Source organism: Dendrobates tinctorius, unplaced genomic scaffold (genome assembly GCF_039654945.1).
Source record: "Dendrobates tinctorius isolate UK_male_01 unplaced genomic scaffold, ASM3965494v1 ptg000039l, whole genome shotgun sequence".
NCBI classification, from domain to species: Eukaryota; Metazoa; Chordata; class Amphibia; order Anura; family Dendrobatidae; genus Dendrobates; species Dendrobates tinctorius.
In genome coordinates, this window is record NW_027361707.1 from 30,042,844 (window position 1) to 30,062,862 (window position 20,019).

At 48.0% G+C, this 20,019-nt stretch overlaps 1 pseudogene; it reads left to right on the forward strand.

Annotated features, from left to right (window-relative positions):
- The window catches only part of LOC141088591 (nucleolar protein 14-like), a 39,658-nt pseudogene extending 20,391 nt beyond the window's left edge, over positions 1 to 19,267 (forward strand).
- Positions 19,268 to 20,019: the final 752 nt, after the last annotated feature.

A 20,019-nucleotide genomic window follows, 5' to 3' on the forward strand; every position in this document is an offset into this window, starting at 1 on the left:
ATGCAGACAAGGCTAGGGGATAAGGAGCCATGCAGACAAGGCTAGGGGATAAGGAGCCATGCAGACAAGGCTAGGGGATAAGGAGCCATGCAGACAAGGCTAGGGGATAAGGAACCATGCAGACAAGGCTAGGAGATAAGGAGCCATGCAGACAAGGATAGGGGGATAAGGAGCCATGCAGACAAGGATGGGGGATAAGGAGCCGTGCAGACAAGGCTAGGGGATAAGGAGCCATGCAGACAAGGCTAGGGGATAAGGAGCCATGCAGACAAGGCTAGGGGATAAGGAGCCATGCAGACAAGGCTAGGGGATAAGGAGCCATGCAGACAAGGCTAGGGGATAAGGAGCCATGCAGACAAGGCTAGGGGATAAGGAGCCATGCAGACAAGGCTAGGGGATAAGGAGCCATGCAGACAAGGCTAAGGGATAAGGAGCCATGCAGACAAGGATAGGGGGATAAGGAGCCGTGCAGACAAGGATGGGGGATAAGGAGCCGTGCAGACAAGGATGGGGGATAAGGAGCCGTGCAGACAAGGATGGGGGATAAGGAGCCGTGCAGACAAGGATGGGGGATAAGGAGCCATGCAGACAAGGATGGGGGATAAGAAGCTATGCAGACAAGGATAGGGGATAAGGAGCTATGCAGACAAGGATAGGAGATAAGGAGCCATGCAGACAAGGATGGGGGATAAGGAGCCATGCAGACAAGGATGGGGGATAAGGAGCCATGCAGACAAGGATGGGGGATAAGGAGCCATGCAGACAAGGATAGGGGGATTAGGAGCCATGCAGACAAGGATGGGGGATAAGGAACCGTGCAGACAAGGATGGGGGATAAGGAACCGTGCAGACAAGGATGGGGGATAAGGAACCGTGCAGACAAGGATGGGGGATAAGGAGCCGTGCAGACAAGGATAGGGGGATAAGGAGCCATGCAGACAAGGATAGGGGATAAGGAGCAATGCAGACAAGGATGGGGATAAGGAACCATGCAGACAAGGCTAGGGGATAAGGAGCCATGCAGACAAGGCTAGGGGATAAGGAGCCATGCAGACAAGGCTAGGGGATAAGGAACCATGCAGACAAGGATGGGGGATAAGGAGCCATGCAGACAAGGATGGGGGATAAGGAGCCATGCAGACAAGGATGGGGGATAAGGAGCCATGCAGACAAGGATGGGGGATAAGGAACCATGCAAGCAAGGATAGGGGATAAGGAGCCATGCAGACAAGGATGGGGGATAAGGAGCCATGCAGACAAGGATAGGGGGATAAAGAGCCATGCAGACAAGGATGGGGGATAAGGAGCCGTGCAGACAAGGATGGGGGATAAGGAGCCGTGCAGACAAGGATGGGGGATACGGAGCCATGCAGACAAGGATAGGGGGATAAAGAGCCATGCAGACAAGGATGGGGGATAAGGAGCCGTGCAGACAAGGATGGGGGATAAGGAGCCGTGCAGACAAGGATGGGGGATAAGGAGCCGTGCAGACAAGGATGGTGGATAAGGAGCCGTGCAGACAAGGATAGGGGGATAAGGAACAAGGATAGGGGGATAAGGAGCCATGCAGACAAGGATGGGGGATAAGGAACCGTGCAGACAAGGATGGGGGATAAGGAACCGTGCAGACAAGGATGGGGGATAAGGAGCCATGCAGACAAGGATAGGGGGATAGGGTTAACATGGCAAGAGGTGTGATGCCATCGCATCCTCCCGATGCGATAGCATCGGGCCATAATCTAGTAGGGGATAAGGAGCCATGCCGACAAAGGCTAGGGGATAAGGAACCATGTAGACAAGGATGGGGGATAAGGAGCCATGTAGACAAGGATGGGGGATAAGGAACCATGCAGACAAGGATGGGGGATAAGGAGCCATGCAGACAAGGATGGGGGATAAGGAACCATGCAAGCAAGGATAGGGGATAAGGAGCCATGCAGACAAGGATGGGGGATAAGGAGCCATGCAGACAAGGATAGGGGGATAAGGAGCCATGCAGACAAGGATGGGGGATAAGGAGCCGTGCAGACAAGGATGGGGGATAAGGAGCCGTGCAGACAAGGATGGGGGATAAGGAGCCGTGCAGACAAGGATGGGGGATAAGGAGCCGTGCAGACAAGGCTGGGGGATAAGGAGCCGTGCAGACAAGGCTAGGGGATAAGGAGCCGTGCAGACAAGGCTAGGGGATAAGGAGCCGTGCAGACAAGGCTAGGGGATAAGGAGCCGTGCAGACAAGGCTAGGGGATAAGGAGCCATGCAGACAAGGCTAGGGGATAAGGAGCCATGCAGACAAGGCTAGGGGATAAGGAGCCATGCAGACAAGGCTAGGGGATAAGGAACCATGCAGACAAGGCTAGGAGATAAGGAGCCATGCAGACAAGGATAGGGGGATAAGGAGCCATGCAGACAAGGATGGGGGATAAGGAGCCGTGCAGACAAGGCTAGGGGATAAGGAGCCATGCAGACAAGGCTAGGGGATAAGGAGCCATGCAGACAAGGCTAGGGGATAAGGAGCCATGCAGACAAGGCTAGGGGATAAGGAGCCATGCAGACAAGGCTAGGGGATAAGGAGCCATGCAGACAAGGCTAGGGGATAAGGAGCCATGCAGACAAGGCTAGGGGATAAGGAGCCATGCAGACAAGGCTAAGGGATAAGGAGCCATGCAGACAAGGATAGGGGGATAAGGAGCCATGCAGACAAGGATGGGGGATAAGGAGCCGTGCAGACAAGGATGGGGGATAAGGAGCCGTGCAGACAAGGATGGGGGATAAGGAGCCGTGCAGACAAGGATGGGGGATAAGGAGCCGTGCAGACAAGGATGGGGGATAAGGAGCCGTGCAGACAAGGATAGGGGGATAAGGAGCCATGCAGACAAGGATGGGGGATAAGGAACCGTGCAGACAAGGATGGGGGATAAGGAACCGTGCAGACAAGGATGGGGGATAAGGAACCGTGCAGACAAGGATGGGGGATAAGGAGCCATGCAGACAAGGATAGGGGGATAGGGTTAACATGGCAAGAGGTGTGATGCTATCGCATCCTCCCGATGCGATAGCATCGGGCCATAATCTAGTAGGGGATAAGGAGCCATGCAGACAAAGGCTAGGGGATAAGGAGCCATGTAGACAAGGATGGGGGATAAGGAGCCATGTAGACAAGGATGGGGGATAAGGAGCCATGTAGACAAGGATGGGGGATAAGGAACCATGCAGACAAGGATGGGGGATAAGGAGCCATGCAGACAAGGATGGGGGATAAGGAACCATGCAAGCAAGGATAGGGGATAAGGAGCCATGCAGACAAGGATGGGGGATAAGGAGCCATGCAGACAAGGATGGGGGATAAGGAGCCGTGCAGACAAGGATGGGGGATAAGGAGCCGTGCAGACAAGGATGGGGGATAAGGAGCCGTGCAGACAAGGATGGGGGATAAGGAGCCGTGCAGACAAGGATGGGGGATAAGGAACCATGCAAGCAAGGATAGGGGATAAGGAGCCATGCAGACAAGGATGGGGGATAAGGAGCCATGCAGACAAGGATGGGGGATAAGGAGCCGTGCAGACAAGGATGGGGGATAAGGAGCCGTGCAGACAAGGATGGGGGATAAGGAGCCGTGCAGACAAGGATGGGGGATAAGGAGCCGTGCAGACAAGGATAGGGGGATAAGGAGCCGTGCAGACAAGGATAGGGGGATAAGGAGTCGTGCAGACAAGGATAGGGGGATAAGGAGCCGTGCAGACAAGGATGGGGGATAAGGAACCGTGCAGACAAGGATGGGGGATAAGGAGCCATGCAGACAAGGCTGGGGGATAAGGAGCCATGCAGACAAGGCTAGGGGATAAGGAGCCATGCAGACAAGGCTAGAGGATAAGGAGCCATGCAGACAAGGCTAGGGGATAAGGAGCCATGCAGACAAGGCTAGGGGATAAGGAGCCATGCAGACAAGGCTAGGGGATAAGGAGCCATGCAGACAAGGCTAGGGGATAAGGAGCCATGCAGACAAGGCTAGGGGATAAGGAGCCATGCAGACAAGGCTAGGGGATAAGGAACCATGCAGACAAGGCTAGGAGATAAGGAGCCATGCAGACAAGGATAGGGGATAAGGAGCCATGCAGACAAGGATAGGGGATAAGGAACCATGCAGACAAGGATCTATAATAATAATTGCCCTAAGCAGCTTCCGGTTGTAACAACTTCCGTCCAGTTGTAACCGGTGACGTCACCGCACCCCTCTTTCCATGTTAACCCTCAACACACACACACTCCTCTCACCTTTCACCATCTCCACTCACGTCCACTCACTCTTTCACTCCACATACGACCCTTTCTCTCACTCCGTCTCTCATACTCACGCCGTCATCGCCGCTGATCCACGATCCCCGACATCTTCCCCCGGCGCCATCCTGGATCCAGACGTCTGCATATTAACATTAAAATGTTAATATCGCGGGATTTCACGATACTCAAGATGGCGTCGCCGCAAGAACATGTCGCTGGCGTGGACAACGTCTGGATCCAGGATGGCGTCGGCCATTACTATTCTCATAAATAATGCTTCTAAGTACAAGTAATTTTGCAGTTTATTGCATATTAACATTTTTATCTTAATATTAACTCTTTTCTTTACAGCTAGAGAACGACCGCTACTGCTAAGCAGCAGAACATGTGCAGCGCTTGCAAGAGCTTTTCTATCGAGCTTGTAAGCACTGTTTTTGTTTTGAAGCTGCCCTGGATCGCTGCTACTTGTTAATCCTGGCCAGCACAATGCTTACAAGACAGCAGTGGTCGGTCGCACAGGCAACAAACTGTCAACAAGTCGTTAATGTAAGAACGGCTTCAAATTTTAATCAGCAATAAATTGCAAAATTGCTTGTTTTTACAAACATTATCCATCTATGAAGGTGTGAATAAACCTTTAATGCTGCTGGTGGGGAAGGTAATTATAATTGGTACCCTTCATTTCTGTACAACGAAAGAGATAATCCTAAACCATCCTCTCTTGTCTTGTTGCAGGCCTTTGAACAAGCTGTGCCAGATGTTTCCAGAAGCAGCAGCTAACTGTGTAAGGGATGCATTGCGGGATATCGCTTGTACCATGGATAAAGCAGTTGAATCCAAAGGCCGAGCTTCCTATCCGGCATTACATGTGGTTAGACATTTAATTTTTTATTTTTTCCATATAATTTTTTTTTATTCTGCAAGCAGTCTCACGAGTGTGTGGTAATCACATTCCTTATTATTCTCTGCTTTTAGCTCTTGTACTTCAAAATTACTGGGATTTTATTCCCCACGTCTGATTTCTGGCACCCGGTGGTCACTCCAGCCGTCACCGTGATGAGCCAGCTGCTGACAAAGGTGAGAGCCCAGGTCTGTAGTATGGTCACCACACCGTCCCATGTAGACGTCCTAGTCACTTACCAGTGTCCTGCGTTACTTCTAGTGTCCCGTCACCTCCTGTGAAGATGTCGCTGCTGGCCTGTTCGTTAGCTGCATGTTCCTGGAGTATGTATCCCTGTCCAAGAGGTTTATACCGGAGATGATAAACTTCCTACTGGGAATTTTGCACTTGGCCACGCCACGCAAAGCTTCTGTAGGTAAGTGCACGTCGTACAGGTATAAGCTTTTGTTTGTGTTCCTTTTTAGTATTCTCAAAATATTTGTTTTTCTGTCAGTGAATGGTAACATTTATGGTTTATATCTGGTGGAAAATAACCTGTATATCGTTAGTCAGAGTGCGGACCACTGAGTCCAGTCTGGCCAGTGCTCAGACTCCATGCTGGCACATTGTAGCAAACAACCAGCGCCATCTGCAACTGTTACATTTCCCGTATATACTAAATGATATGTAATGACCCCCATGCTGGTGGCGCTGTTATCATGAGATCCCGGTGCTGCGGCGGTGTACATTACTAAACGGTTACCTAACGGTAGCGTGTCTGCATCGGGTTAAGGGAAAGAGCAGGATCTCGTGACAATGCGTGAGATCTCGGAGGAGACTGCTGAGAGTCATGGGGTCCTGCTCTGTTTACTCTGGAAATTTGTGCCTGTCTTTTGCAAGAAAGTCAGGCCTTTTAGGTAGGGACTGCAGGGATCCTTATGGCCACTTTTGCTAATGAGTATTATTTGGAAAAATCTCCTGAATATTACACAAGTAAGGGCAACCCCAGACTGGTGATAGGTTAGCAACTACTTCAATAGCTGATTGGCGGGGGTGTGACTGTCAGATAAGGATAGGCCATCAATAAAAAATAGTGGCTAACCCCAATAATGGGGACATTGACTTTGACTTATCAGATACTTACCTAAAGGGTTGGGGAAACTATAGGGTTTTTTTTGTTTTATTCTAACCTGTAAGATCTAACTTACCTTTTTCCAAGAAGCATTTCCCTTAAGACTTTCGTGTTTTTGATGGATCTCTCCAAGAAGAACCTGTTTCTCCCAAAAGAAAGTTACCTGTGCAGACACTAGACATTGTAGAGTCGGGGAGGCGTAATGCCGCTTGCCTGTTGGGCTCCGGGGTTACGACCTTTTAGGGGAAACTCTGCTGAAGAGACTAAAGCTAATTTGCAAATGTAATGTTTGTTTCTCTATTGCTTCATTGGGGGACTCAGGAAACCATGGGGTGTATGCTGCTGCCACTAGGAGGCGCTGACACTCTGCAAAAAAGTGTTATCTCCTCCCCAGCAGTATATACCCACCAACTGGCAGGAAGCTACTCAGTTTTAGTTTAGTTTCAGTAGGAGGTGGACATCGGCTGCACTCCTAATACTAATCTTTATTTTTCAGATATAGCTTGTGATTCTGGGTGACGGAGTGTAATTGGTCTCTCCGCTCTCCCTCCTAGAGACCGGGAGCACAGTGTGAGAATGCGTCACTACTGTACCCTCTCGTGTCTACCTGGCAGGACCCCATTCCTCCTAAGGGTATGTGCACACATACTTTTGAGAGCTGCGGATTTGTCCCCGCGGATTTGTCCCCGCGGATTTGTTAAAAACCGCAGGTCAAAAGTCCTGCGGTTTCACACCTCATAATGGATAAGGTGTGAAACCGCAGCGGATTCCGCACAAAGAATTGAGATGTGCATGTGCACATCGTTTTTTTTGTTTTACCATTGAAAACAATGGTACTATACAATGCAGCAGAAACTGTTGCGGACCCGCAGGGCCAGAAACGCTGCGGATCCGCAGCAGAATCCGCACCGTGTGCACATACCCTCACACTCCAAGCGTGTCTGGGGCATCCGCAAGGAGGAAGATGCGGACTGGTCCTTGCAACTACCCCCTAGCCCGCTCACCCTCCAGAGCCAGACATGCAGGATGGGAAGACGGTCTCGGTACCTTATAGCTGCCCGCCATACTTCCTCGGGACCAGGTACCCTCCAGCCCCCTGTCCCTCCGGGACGTCTGATGACAGTCTTCATTATCATGCTACGAAGATGGATCCCTGACCTTCATTACAGGTATCTCTGTGTGACTTGTTCCCCAGAAGGACGGGAACTCAAAGCGCCCTTTTATTCCTTAAGGCTATGTGCCCACGTTGCAGAAATGCTGCGGAATTGTCTGCAGCATTTCCGCAACTCCCCGCCGCAGGTAAAACGCATGCGGAATTCGCATTCGTTTTCCCGCAAAACACAAGCGTTTTGCAAACGTTTTTAGCTTGCAGAATGCTTGCGCTTTTCCAAACGATTTGAAGCATTGCTTGGAAAAGTGACTGACAGGTTGGTCACACTTGTCAAGCATAGTGCTTGACAAGTGTGACCAACTTTTTACTATTGATGCTGCATATGCAGCATCAATAGTAAAACATAGGATGTTAAAAATAATAATAAAAAAAAGGGATATACTTACCCTCTGTCGGACACCGGAGTCCTCCCGGCCCTCAGCGGTGCAGCCAGCAACTTCCGTTCCCAAGGATGCCTTGCGCGAATGACCTCTGATGTCGTAGCGGTCTCCTCTCCTCCAGACCCTGGGCACCATCCGCACATGAAGCGCTCACTTTACTCATGGTGGGCATAGCCACATGCGTAAAGTGAGCATTTCAATGCAATCCTATGGCGGTGGAATCGCCGCGATTCCGCAAAAGTAATGGACATGCTGCAGATTTTACCGACATGCGATTCCGCAGCGGAAAAATCCGCAGCATTGGCACAGCAACTGTGGAATCCCATAGGATGTGTTTTGTTAGTGTGTTTAAGCGTTTCTGCAGCGGTAAAAATGCTACGGAAACGCTTGAGCGCAATGTGGGCACACAGCCCAAGGCCAGGTTCACATAGCGTTATGGCAGTCCATTCAACGCATGTGTTAAACGGACTGCGCTAACGCTACTGTTTTCTGATCGCATTATGCGTTCACGTTAGCGCAGCTGCTCCATCTACTCTAGCCGTGACAGACCCTCGAACGCTGCAGACCGCGTCCGAGATTCCGTCACAGCATGACGGCTTATCGCTAACGCATGCCGATTTTGAGATGCGTTCGCAATGTGCTACGATATGGCAGTCTATGGGTGCGTTAACGAATGCGTTACATTGCGGTAATGACGCTTTGTAACAAACCGTTAAATGGACTGCCATAATACTATGTGAACCTGGCCTAAGGGTATGTGCACAGGTTGCGGATTCTGCTGTGGAATTTTCTGTGCGGATTTTGCTAAATCCGCAGGTAAAATGTCCTGCGTTTTACTTGCGGATTTAGGCTATGTGCACACGGTGCGGATTCTGCTGCGGATCCGCAGCGTTTCTACAGCTGTTGGTCCGCAGCAGATTTAGGTTTGTTGTACAGTACCATTGTTTTCAATGGTAAACTGGAAAACGCTGTGCACATGCTGCAGATTTTTCCGCGCGGTTTACCATCCGTAGCATGTCAATTCTTTTGTCCTGAAACGCTGCGGTTTCACACATCATCCATTATGAGATGTAAAACCGCAGATTAACCGCAGTGCGGATTTATCTGCGGTTTTCACTACAAAATCCGCAGAGGCAAAAAACTCCGTGTGCACATAGTCTTTGTGCAAATTTACTGCAGTTTTTGTGCGGATTTCCCCAGCGCTTTAACACCTGCGGATTCTTATAATGGAGCAGGTGTCAAAACGCGGATCTGTACAAAAGCCGCAGCAAGTGCACAGCGTTTTTCATTTTGGCTTCATTTAAATTCTACCGTACACTACTGTACACCGCAGCAGATTCCTCCTCATCCTCCTCCTCATCTCCCTCCAGAAGAACTGCCCCCTCTTCCTCTCCCTCTAGGAGAACTGCACCCTCTTCCTCTCCCTGCAGGAGAGCCTACCCCCTCCTCCTCTCCCTCCTAATGTCCAGAGCTTGTGGCTCAGCAGTTTAAGGCCCCGTCACACACAGCGAGATCGCTGATTTTGTAACGCCACAGCGATCTCGCCAGCGAGATTGCTGTGTGTGACTGGGATCAGCGACTGGCCCCCTGCCGGGTATCGCTGATCGTGCTCGATCGGCCAGGGCCGTTTTTCGATCACTAGTCTCCCGCTGGCCAGCGCGCATCGCTGCATGTGACAGTGAGAGACCAACGATCAGCGACGCTGGTTTCCAAGGTAAACATCGGGTAACTAAGAGCCGCGCAGCTCCTGGATACCCGATGTTTACATTAGAAACCAGCGTCCAGCGTTGCTGGTCCTGATCGCTGGAGGGGCTGTCTAACGATGTCCCAGCAATCCCATCATGTTGGATCGTTGGTGGGATCCCTGGGGCATCGTTATGTGTAACGGGGGCTTTAAACCACCTGTGTCTCTAAAGCCCCCGTCACACTAAGCGAGATCACTAGTGAGACAGCTGCCAAGTCACAAGTTTTGTGACGCAACAGTGACCTCAGCAGCGATCTTGCTGTGTGTGTGACACCTATCCAGCGACCGCCCCCCCCGCCAGGTATCACTGATCGTGCACGAATGTCCTGGGCCTTTTTTTGATTGTTGGTCTCCCGCTGGCCAGCGCGCATCGCTGCGGGTGGCAGCAGGAACCATCGATCAGCGAGCTCCCAGTGCTGTAAGCAGACGCCGAGAGCTGGTATCCAAGATAAACAGCAAGTAACTAAGTGCCACGCGCTTAGTTACCTGCTGTTTACCTTGGATACCAGCTCCCAGCGCGAGCACGCTGGTATCCAGGGTACACAGCGAGTAACTAAGCGACGCACGCGCTTGTTATCCGCGTCGTCGCTGGTCCTGATCATGTAGCTACACACCAGCGATCCTGACCAGGTCATATTGTTGTCGGGATCGCTGGTGCGTCGCTTAGTGTGACGGGGGCTTAAAGGCTGGTTTCACATAAGCGGTTTTTTGTGCAGCACATCGTGCGCAATAGAAACACATGCAAAAACGCATCATGCGTTTTTGCATGCATTTGCGTTTTTTATGCGCATTCATTCTCTAGGGGTTAAAACAAGTGTCTACACATTTTTACGCCGAAAACGCAGACGAACGTATGTCTATGCACACGCCTGCGTTCCCATAGACTGTAATGCGTTATTTTGTCGCATTCCGTGCGCAAGCGTGCCCATGCAGTTTTTTAACGTCTTTCGGCGGACCAAAAAATGCAACAGGTTGCATCTGGCGCGCATAGGTGCACACCTTGAAAAAACGCATGCGCATGAAAACGCATACGAACGCGTGCAAACACAGGACCATGCGCACACCATGTTAAACATAGGGGCGCATGGACGCGCACGATGCGCTGCGCAAAAAAAGTTAATGTGAAACCAGCCTAATGTTATGTAAAAAAAAAAAAGTTCATGACTCCAGGACACACTTTTATTATAGGCCTCTTTCACACTTCAGTCTTTTGGTGTCAGCGAAAATCCATCAAATTGTGAAAAAACGGATCCAGTGAAGATTGGCAAAAAACTGATGCACCGGATCCGTTTTTTTGACGGATCCGTCGAAGCTGCCACAGTAGGAAATTTAAAGGAATAGGATTCTGAGAGAGATTGATCTTCTGGGCCAGAACGGCTTTTGGGGTTAAATGAATGGAAATTCTTCTGGGCATGCTCAGTTTAAATAAACGGATTCCGTTATGTGACTGATCCGACGTCCATTCTAGCAGACGACGGACGGAGACTGATCCATCAACGCCCGTCTCTTCGACGCAGACAAAAACGTTACTATGTCCATTGTATCCAGACGACGGACGCTGAGATTCCGACAGATCCGTCAAATGACGGATGCAACGGACATCCATCCGTCGCTAATGCAAGTCTATAAGAAAAAAAGGATCCGCTTTTTTCTAAAAACGGAGGATTTCGACTGACGTCAAAAGACTGAAGAGCCGCGCGGCTCTTAGATACCCGCTGTTTACATTGGAAAACAGTGTTGCTGATCGCTGGTCTCTCGCTGCCACACGCAGCGATGCGTGCTGGCCAGCTGGAGACCAGCGATCAAAAAATGGCCCAGGACGATCCTGCTGCACGATCAGCGATACCCGGCAGGGGGGCCGGTCGCTGATCCTTGTCACACACAGCTATATCGCGGGCGATATCGATGTGTGTGACGGGGCCTTTACAGAGATTGGTTAGCACTTTGTCCTTGTCAAGTTGCAGCCAAGAGCACAAGAGCCTCTTCAGCCTTGGATCCGATGTCCGAACATCACGTAAACGAGTCTTCTCCAAGTATTTAGAGTTGTAATCTTGTGATTTTTTCCTCTGTGATTAGAGGGAATCTGTCACCCCTTTTTTTGGCCTTTCAGCTGCCGGCATAGACATCGGGGGCTTATCTACAGCATTCTGTAATGCTGTAGATAAGCCTCCGATGTAACCTGAAAGAGAAGAAAAACACGATATATTATACTCACCGAGGTGGGCGGTCCGGTCTGATGGGTGTCACCGTCCCGTCCGGCGCCTCCCTTCTTCATGAGATGACGTCCTCTTCTTCCGTCCTGAAATGGCCTGTATCGACTAATCATGCCCCTCTCCGGATAAATAAGTCTCTAGTCTGGTGGACTTAATCTCCTCTAGTCAATTGCAGTATATCTTTCCCACACCATGTAGGAAGATCGCTACTACAGAAGCCAATCTTCTCAATTGGGGAGCTTATTTTCAGAACTTAACAGTCCAGGACTGATAGACCACCCAGGAATCGTCTCTTCCCATCAACGTTCTGGATTTTGGGTCCCTCCCTCTTGCTCTACTTTTCTAGCAAGGATCCTATTCTCTACCATTAGTTTTGGGTCCAAACTGACAATGCCACAGCGGTGACAGAGATGAACCTTCAAGGAAGAACCCAAAGTCTAGCAGTATTGTCATAAGTGCATACTCGGTTATGATCTTGGCACTGCACATTCCAAGAGTGGAGATCTGGGTCGCCGATTTTCTCAGCCGAGAGGTTCCCGCCGCCGGCGAGTGGTCCCTGAATCATTCAGTCTCCTATGACATTTAGCTCCTTTGAGGGTTTCCTGACATAAACCTGATAATCCAGGCTAAGTCACAAAATTCTTAATGTGATCTCCAGATCACACGTCACGCTAGCAATCAGCACTGACGCTTTGGAGTGCCTATCATTCTCCTCACCCCAGAAGACTTGGATACGCAGAAGTAATCAACTTCTTCACAGGCACGCCGTAGAAACTCCAGGAACTTCCAGATCTTCTCTCGCAGGGTTCTGTGTTCCACCAGAATTCTCTGTCACTCTGTTTTGACAGCATGACTAAGACCATGTTTCTGAAATAAGCCGAGTTCTCCAATCAGGTTTTCAAGATGATGATCAGAGCTATGAAGCCTTCCTTTTCTCACATTTCCCATCGTTCGTGGAAAATCTTTCCGCTTGGTTGTAACTAATCAGACCTCCCCTAGCATGTTTCCATTTTGTCCTTACGTTTGGGTCTGAGATCTGGCCTCTCCTTCAGTTTTCTCAAGAGACAGGTGTTTTTGCTTTTCCATCCTTTTCGAAAGATTATAACGTCTCGCCTGTAGATCAAGACCTTTCAGCAGGGAGTTGAGCACTGTATTCCCCCTACCGGCCTCCGGTAACACCTTGGGATCTCAATTTAGTACTCGATGTTCTTCAAGAATCAACATTCAAACCTCTAAGAGGCACCTTTCACTCCTTCCCTGGAAGGTTGCCTTCCCGGTTGCCATTTCTTCTATCAGATGAGTTTCCAAACTCGCAGATCTCTTGTTCCTCCTTATCTAGAGTGTCACCAGGACAAGGTGGTGTTAGGCTACTTTCACATTAGCGTTTTTTAGCACTGTGCTTCGTGCGCAATAGAAACGCATGCAAAAATTGCATCATGCGTTTTGCATGCATTTGCTTTTTTTTTTTAGGTGCATGCGTTTTAACAAGTTTCTAGCCATGTTAACTCTTAAAATGCATGCGATTTTAAAAGCAGGCGTGCGCATGTCCATGCGCGCGCCTGCGTTCCCATAGACTGTAATGTTGTATTTTGGCGCATTCCGTGTTTTGACAGCGGTTAGACGGACCAAAAATGCAACAGGTTACGTCCGGCACGCCTAGGCGCACACTACAAAAAAACCGCATGCGCACGAAAAACGCATACAAACGCGTGCAACCGCTAGCCTATGCGCACCCATGTTAAACATAGAGGCGCATGGACATGCACAATGCGCTGCGCTAAAAAACACTAATGTAAAACCAGCCTTACATCCGCTACCATCCTTTCTCCCTAAGGTGTCTTTTTTTTTTTTGTATTTCTCCCCAATGAGGATACTGTTTTTTTTCTTCCTTTTGTCCATTTGTGTTCCCTTTCTTTATCAAGTATGGTCTCTAAACAAACTGTACTTGGTAGAGTTCTCTGTAACTACCTTCCCAGGACAGCACCAGTCAGATGTGCAGATTAACTGTTCTTTATCCCAGAATGTACTCATAAAGGTCTTGGCTGTTTCCAAGTTTATCGAGGCCTGCTGGGTTCGCTCTGCTATTCTGAAGCCTACTGACTAATGGACAGATTGCATCCTTTTGAGGTCACCGCACACTCCTCTTGTTCAGTGGTGGGCCTCCTTTGTCACCCACAGCCAGGCGTTGGTCTCGTAGATTTGTTAGACTGCTACATGGTCCTCCTGTCATACCTTTGCCAAGTCCTACAAGGTGCACATATAGGTTTGACCCGAGCTCTGATTTGACAGTACCACCTTTACCCACCCTTGGGACTGCTTTTGGACATCCCATGGTTTCCTGTGTCCCCCAATGAAGCGATAGGGAAATTAAGATTTTGGGTACCTACCTACCGTAAAATCTTTCTCGGCGCCTTCATTGATGGACACAGCACCCGCCCTTGTTTTTTGTTCGTTGTGGTTATGTTATGATAGTTGTATACCTGTTGCTTCTCCTACTGCTTTCTCACTAACTGATGATCTTCCTGCCAGTTGGTGGGTATATACTGCTGGTGTCAACCTCCTAGTGGCAGCAGCATACAACCCATGGTTTCCTGTGTCCCCCAATGAAGGGGAAAATTTTACGGTAAGTACCCAAAATATTCATTTTCTGTGCACACGGGTTGAGACCGGGTGGTGGATTTCTGGAGGTCTCCTTAGTTATCTCCAGGGTTGTCATGAAGACCAAAGGAATCTTCTCTCTTCTCGGCACTAACACGTAGTGTCTGCAGCAGAAGATTGCAAACTTATGTGAATAGATGGCACGCTGCCCAATGTGCCCTCCCTGTAGTACTGTGGGGTCTACCTCAGCATTTTGTTTTGTGTCCAGTCTCATAACTAGTGTATTTGGTTTTCTTTATCTTTGACAGATTATGTTGTGGTTCCTCCATTCAAACTTCATGGGAAGTTCTCAGAGCTACTGCTGATCGATAACACGGAGGACGCTGCTTCGTGGGTGAAGAAGAATCTGCCCCTGAGGGCAATCAATGGCCTAAACTCGGAGGACGAAACAGAGATCAATCATTTTAAGTGAGTATCGATGAAAGGACCTCACCCTCTGATGTCAATGTATAACTTAAAGGGAATCTGTCACCCTTTTTTTGGCCTTTGAGCTGCCGGCATAGACATCAGGGGCTTATCTAAAACATTCTGTAATGCTGTAGATAAGCCTCCGATGTAACCTGAAAGAGAAGAAAAACACGTTATATTATACTCACCGAGGTGGGTGGTCCGGTCTGATGGGTGACGCCGTCCCGTCCGGCGCCTCCCTTCATGCGATGACATCCTCTTCTTCCGTCCTGTAATGGCTTTGGTGCAGGCGCACTGCTCTGCCCTCAACAGTTCTGCAGTGCGCAGGCGTCGGGAGAGGTCTGGCGCCTGCGCACTGCAGAATTCTGCTCTGCCCTCGGCAGGGCAGAGCAATGCGCCTGCGCCGGAGCCATTTCAGGACGGGAGAAGAGGACATCATCGCATGAAGATGGGAGGCGCCGGACCGGACCGCAACACCCATCGGACCGCCCACCTCGGTGAGTATAATATAACGTGTTTTTCTTCTCTTTCAGGTTACATCGGAGGCTTATCTACAGCATTACAGAATGCTGTAGATAAGCCCCTGATGTCTATGCCGGCAGCCAATAGGGGAAAAAAAGGGTGACCGATTCCCTTTAAGCAAAATGTTAACTAGCACATTTCCATTTTTCTTGTATTGCAAGGATTGTAGTTGGGACTAACCTAAAAAATTTTTGGAAAGTTCTTTTCTTAGTTATAGAGGGGTTTCTGTGTTTGACAAAAAATGGAAACACATTTACATCTCTGCAGAACCCGTCCTGCCCTGCTTTATACAATTAACCTATTGATTTGCAGGGGGAACCATGTAATGCTTTATCTTCCTCTGTAGTTGGCGCTGCAGGAAAGTTGAACACTTACTACCAGATTCTCATAGAGATCACATCTGATCTGATTTTGCCTGTAAGGAAACCAATGTAACAATTGAGGGAGTGGACCAAGCAGAGAACCACTTTAATGGAGTTTTCCACTATAAGGAAAGGGGACCCCAAATGCTCATGTATACCTAAAATAATCAACAGAGCAGGGACTGTCCCTCTCCGCTGCTTGGGTCTCTTTTTGACTGCAGCGGTGACATCACTTGGACAGTGTGTATGACCACTGCAGCCCATCGGTGGCTTTTTTTTTTCCACTCTGTGTACATTTTCATAGACGTACTGTTCTTTGCTAACACTTTCTGCCTTGCTCCTGTGTAGGCTGACGTGTATTTCGGTGTGTTTGGATCTGGTCCAGAGATGTTTAGACAGCTATAGCACTTTACCTGCCTTTCATGAGATTTTCGGTCCAATAGAGAAGGTTATCTGCGAACATCTGCCCCGAAACACATACCCTGAGAAAATCCAGGTAAATATTTTGTCCTAGGTGGAGGACTGGTTATAAAATTGAAGAATTTAACTTTATTTTAAGAGGGTTCAGAGGGGGAACTAAATCGCCCATGATCCACTTCTATGTTAAGACCACCTCATTTTTGACTGACTTTGCAGCAGTGATCATGTGCTCTCTGTTCACATAACTGCTGCTATCAATCACTGACTTCAGCAGTGCTGCTGTCCCATGACATGCCGTTCTTGACCGCTGTCGCCAATCATAAGCCTGATTTCTGCACTGATTTGCAGTCTGTGTATACCATTCACTTGGCTTCAGATCTGAAGTTTCCTAGCCTCCCCGGTTTGCTCCATGTCTTCACATGGCTTGCCTGGTGATTTGCACCATTAGATGTGCTGCATGATGGCTCCTTATGTTAACCAACTGTGTCTGATAAAAGCAGAATTATGAATGCAGCTCTAGAGTTTATATGTTGTAATTTGGGATATAGAGTTTAGATTTACATGTCGGTGCTGTGATTGTCCATCCAGGCTAGGGCTACGTGTGGCCTCATAGTGTACATATGGACCTATTCTATACCGGTAAGAGACCAGTATCTTTTGTGCTTCAGGACGCATGTAAGAACATACTAGGAGATATTGGGAAGTACAGCTCGAAGCCCTACAGTCCTCTCGTCTTTGAGAAACAGATGCCCATCCTAAAGAAGATGTTCACTCCCAAAGACATGCCAGTGTGAGTATGTCCAGCTTATGTATCAGGAAATTTAGAGCTGCCACCCTGGTGTCGGTACACACTCAGTGTGGTGACTTCTGATACAACTGAGACTGTTGAGGGTCTTTTTTTTTTTTTGCACAATTTTGGTCATTTCTGTTGCTTTCACTTTGGCAGGCTGGAGTTTGGCAGGAAACAGGGATGCAACAGAGTGGAGCGCGAGCGAAAGAGGCTGATCCATAAACACAAGAGGGAGTTTAAGGGCGCCGTCCGAGAAATCCGCAGGGACAATCAGTTCCTGGCCAGAGAGAAACTTCAAGAGACTGCACAGAGGTTAGTCTTGTCTGATGTCCTTTTTTTGGGGGGTGGGAGCGGGTTTCTACTGACTTTTCATAGTCATTATGCCCTGCGTATTGGAAAAAGGCTCCGGGTCTCAAAGGGTGTATAAAGTTAAGGCCGGGTGCCCACGATCTGAAAATAACAGTGTTTTGGACAGCACATGTTCAGTGAATCCAAAGCGCTGCCTTCTATTAAACACAGGTAAATCTGCATGTGTTCACTGAACCGTACAGATTGGCCACGTTCAATACATTCTGTTGGTGTAATTTCTTAATTTCTGTTGCAGAGACTCGCGTCTCTGCAAGAGCAATTGACATACTGTAGTCTTAAAAGTTGTGCCACATGTTGGTGTCCGCGGGTGATCCGCAGGCGCACATGCACGCATATTGCACGTGGGATTTCTTGAAATCCCATCCACTATGCTGTCAACACTTGCCACTGCGGGTTAAAAGCTGCATAAATACGCAGCGTCAGACCCGCAGCCGTTCCTGATCGTGGGCACGTATCCTTAAACTAAATGCCTCAGATGCTGAATAACCTCTTTTGTGAAGAGCAAGGGGTAGAACAAAAGAAGCCTACAGATGGGTTTGCAGCTGCATGAAACTATAAAATATCAACTGCAGCTGCTGAAGAAACTCTCTTCAAATAAAGAGGGTGTAGTATATGTGAGTCACCTTGATGACTAAGGTCCAGGGGTGTAAGGTAAAGACCAGGCCCTGCACCTTGGGGAAAACCTATGTAAATTAGCCTCTTTCAGAAAGAAGCAAGGTGACTCTCTAGTGCCATCTTTTGAAGATGGCCACCTTATAACTTCATGTCTGACCCCGGCATCATGACTAGATTTTCAACCAAACCAGAGTCGTCTTTAGAATAGGAAAAGACATCCACCTGCAGTCGGCCATTAGGGTTCTTGCCCTTTTCCAGGCCTCTTCCCCCAGCCAACTAATATCCTATTCTGCACGGATGAGAAGCCATAACCCCGAGTCTAGAAGTTGTCATTGTCTTTTTCTTCTGACTGAGCATGCTAAGTCTTGGTGCAAAGCTCGTAATGGGGTAGGACATTGACTTATTGTAGGGTGATTTCCTGGTGCTACCAATTGTGGAGGTAACAAGCTTATTTACTTTTTATTGGTCAGTAACTGGCGCAAGAGAATGAATTACCTGCAGAATTGTGCAGACAGCGTCTGCCAGGAGATAAGCGGTGCCTATATGTAGCGCCCCTCATCAAATTTAATATTACTAGCAGTGAGGTCAATGGAAAACGTCCTTTGTCTTTATATTTACGTCCTGTAAAGAGCGCTGCTAATATCAACTATTACTGACATCAGTGATGTTCTCTAAGTTTGGTGGCATGGGACTGCAAGTGTATTTTATTCCAGAATTGTTCATAAAAATGTGATTTATTTATTTTTTTCAAACTATTTTTGTTATAACTTTTTCCTGGAATTATGTAGGGGATGACTTTCCGGTTTCCCATTAGAGGACGGTTGATACATGTTTCTACCTTCTTTAACTGACCCATTGTCTTGTGTTTTGTTTTGTGTTTTTTTTTTTTTTTGCAGGGATTCAGAGAGGAAGAGGAAGGTAAAGGAACTTTTCCACAGTTTATCTACACAGGAGGGTGAATGGAAAGAATTGAAAAGAAGAAAAATGAGAGGGAAGTAATATGGACTTAGCATCGCAGAGACAATGGTGACTGGAGCCGTTCGGTACAAGCTTCTCATAGACTTGTGTGTTCTCCTGTCTCTTATAGGGACAGGCTGGTTCCCATTTTTTCCATTTTGTGTGGAAATTATCCTTGCAATTGTTTGCATTTTTTTCCCAATATTTCAAAATGGGATATCAGAGACTGAGATGTGGAATAAAGCCGTCTCTTATCAAGCAAGCACGGAGTTCGTCGGCAGAAGTAATTGTATTAAGTGTGGAGTAAAAGCTATGCTTTTATGTGGGTTATATTATAATTCTAAGCTAAAATACATTTTGTACATTTATTTTTTAACCATTTTTTTTTATCCTGCACCTTCAAGTCAATGTGATCTGTGTGAAAATCGATTCATTATTATGCCTCTATGAACAGAGCATTAACAAGCGTGAAGAGCGCTCCATCTGCCAATCCAAATGTGACTGATATGGTAGCATTTCAATTACATCTGAGCTCAAATCCTAAATCATTCCCTGCTGATTTTGTGTATGTAAAAAGATCATTTAAAATCTCTTTGGGGGAGGAATTAAAATTACGAAAAGGAAAATATCCAGCTCAACAATATAGTGAAACCAATATTTTATTCACCATGCAAAGTGACAAGTTGAGGATAAAAGCATCAGCATAATTCAAGATGGAAATGCGATATCAACGCCTTTCTGGTGGACTAGCACCCTTAATCATGACATCTAAGTTTGCAGTGTCACAATGCTTATATGCCCAGTTTCCTTTCCACACAGCAGTGCGCTGGTTAATTAGCTGAGCAAATCAAAAACATATGAAGCATAGATAAAGCAACGAACAGACAAATAGTCTGCTGCAAATGTTAATTTTACCAAAGACAAGACATAATTATGACTATGTTGAACTAAAAAAAAAAAATATTCACACAGCTAAATTGGGTTAAGGTGGGGTTAAAAAATAGCGCTTTACAAGCGTAATTAGCTTGCAGAATGCTACAGATCGCTTGGAAAACTGATTGACAGGTTTGTCACACTCGTCAAACATGGTGTTTGACAAGTGTGACCCACTTTTTACTAT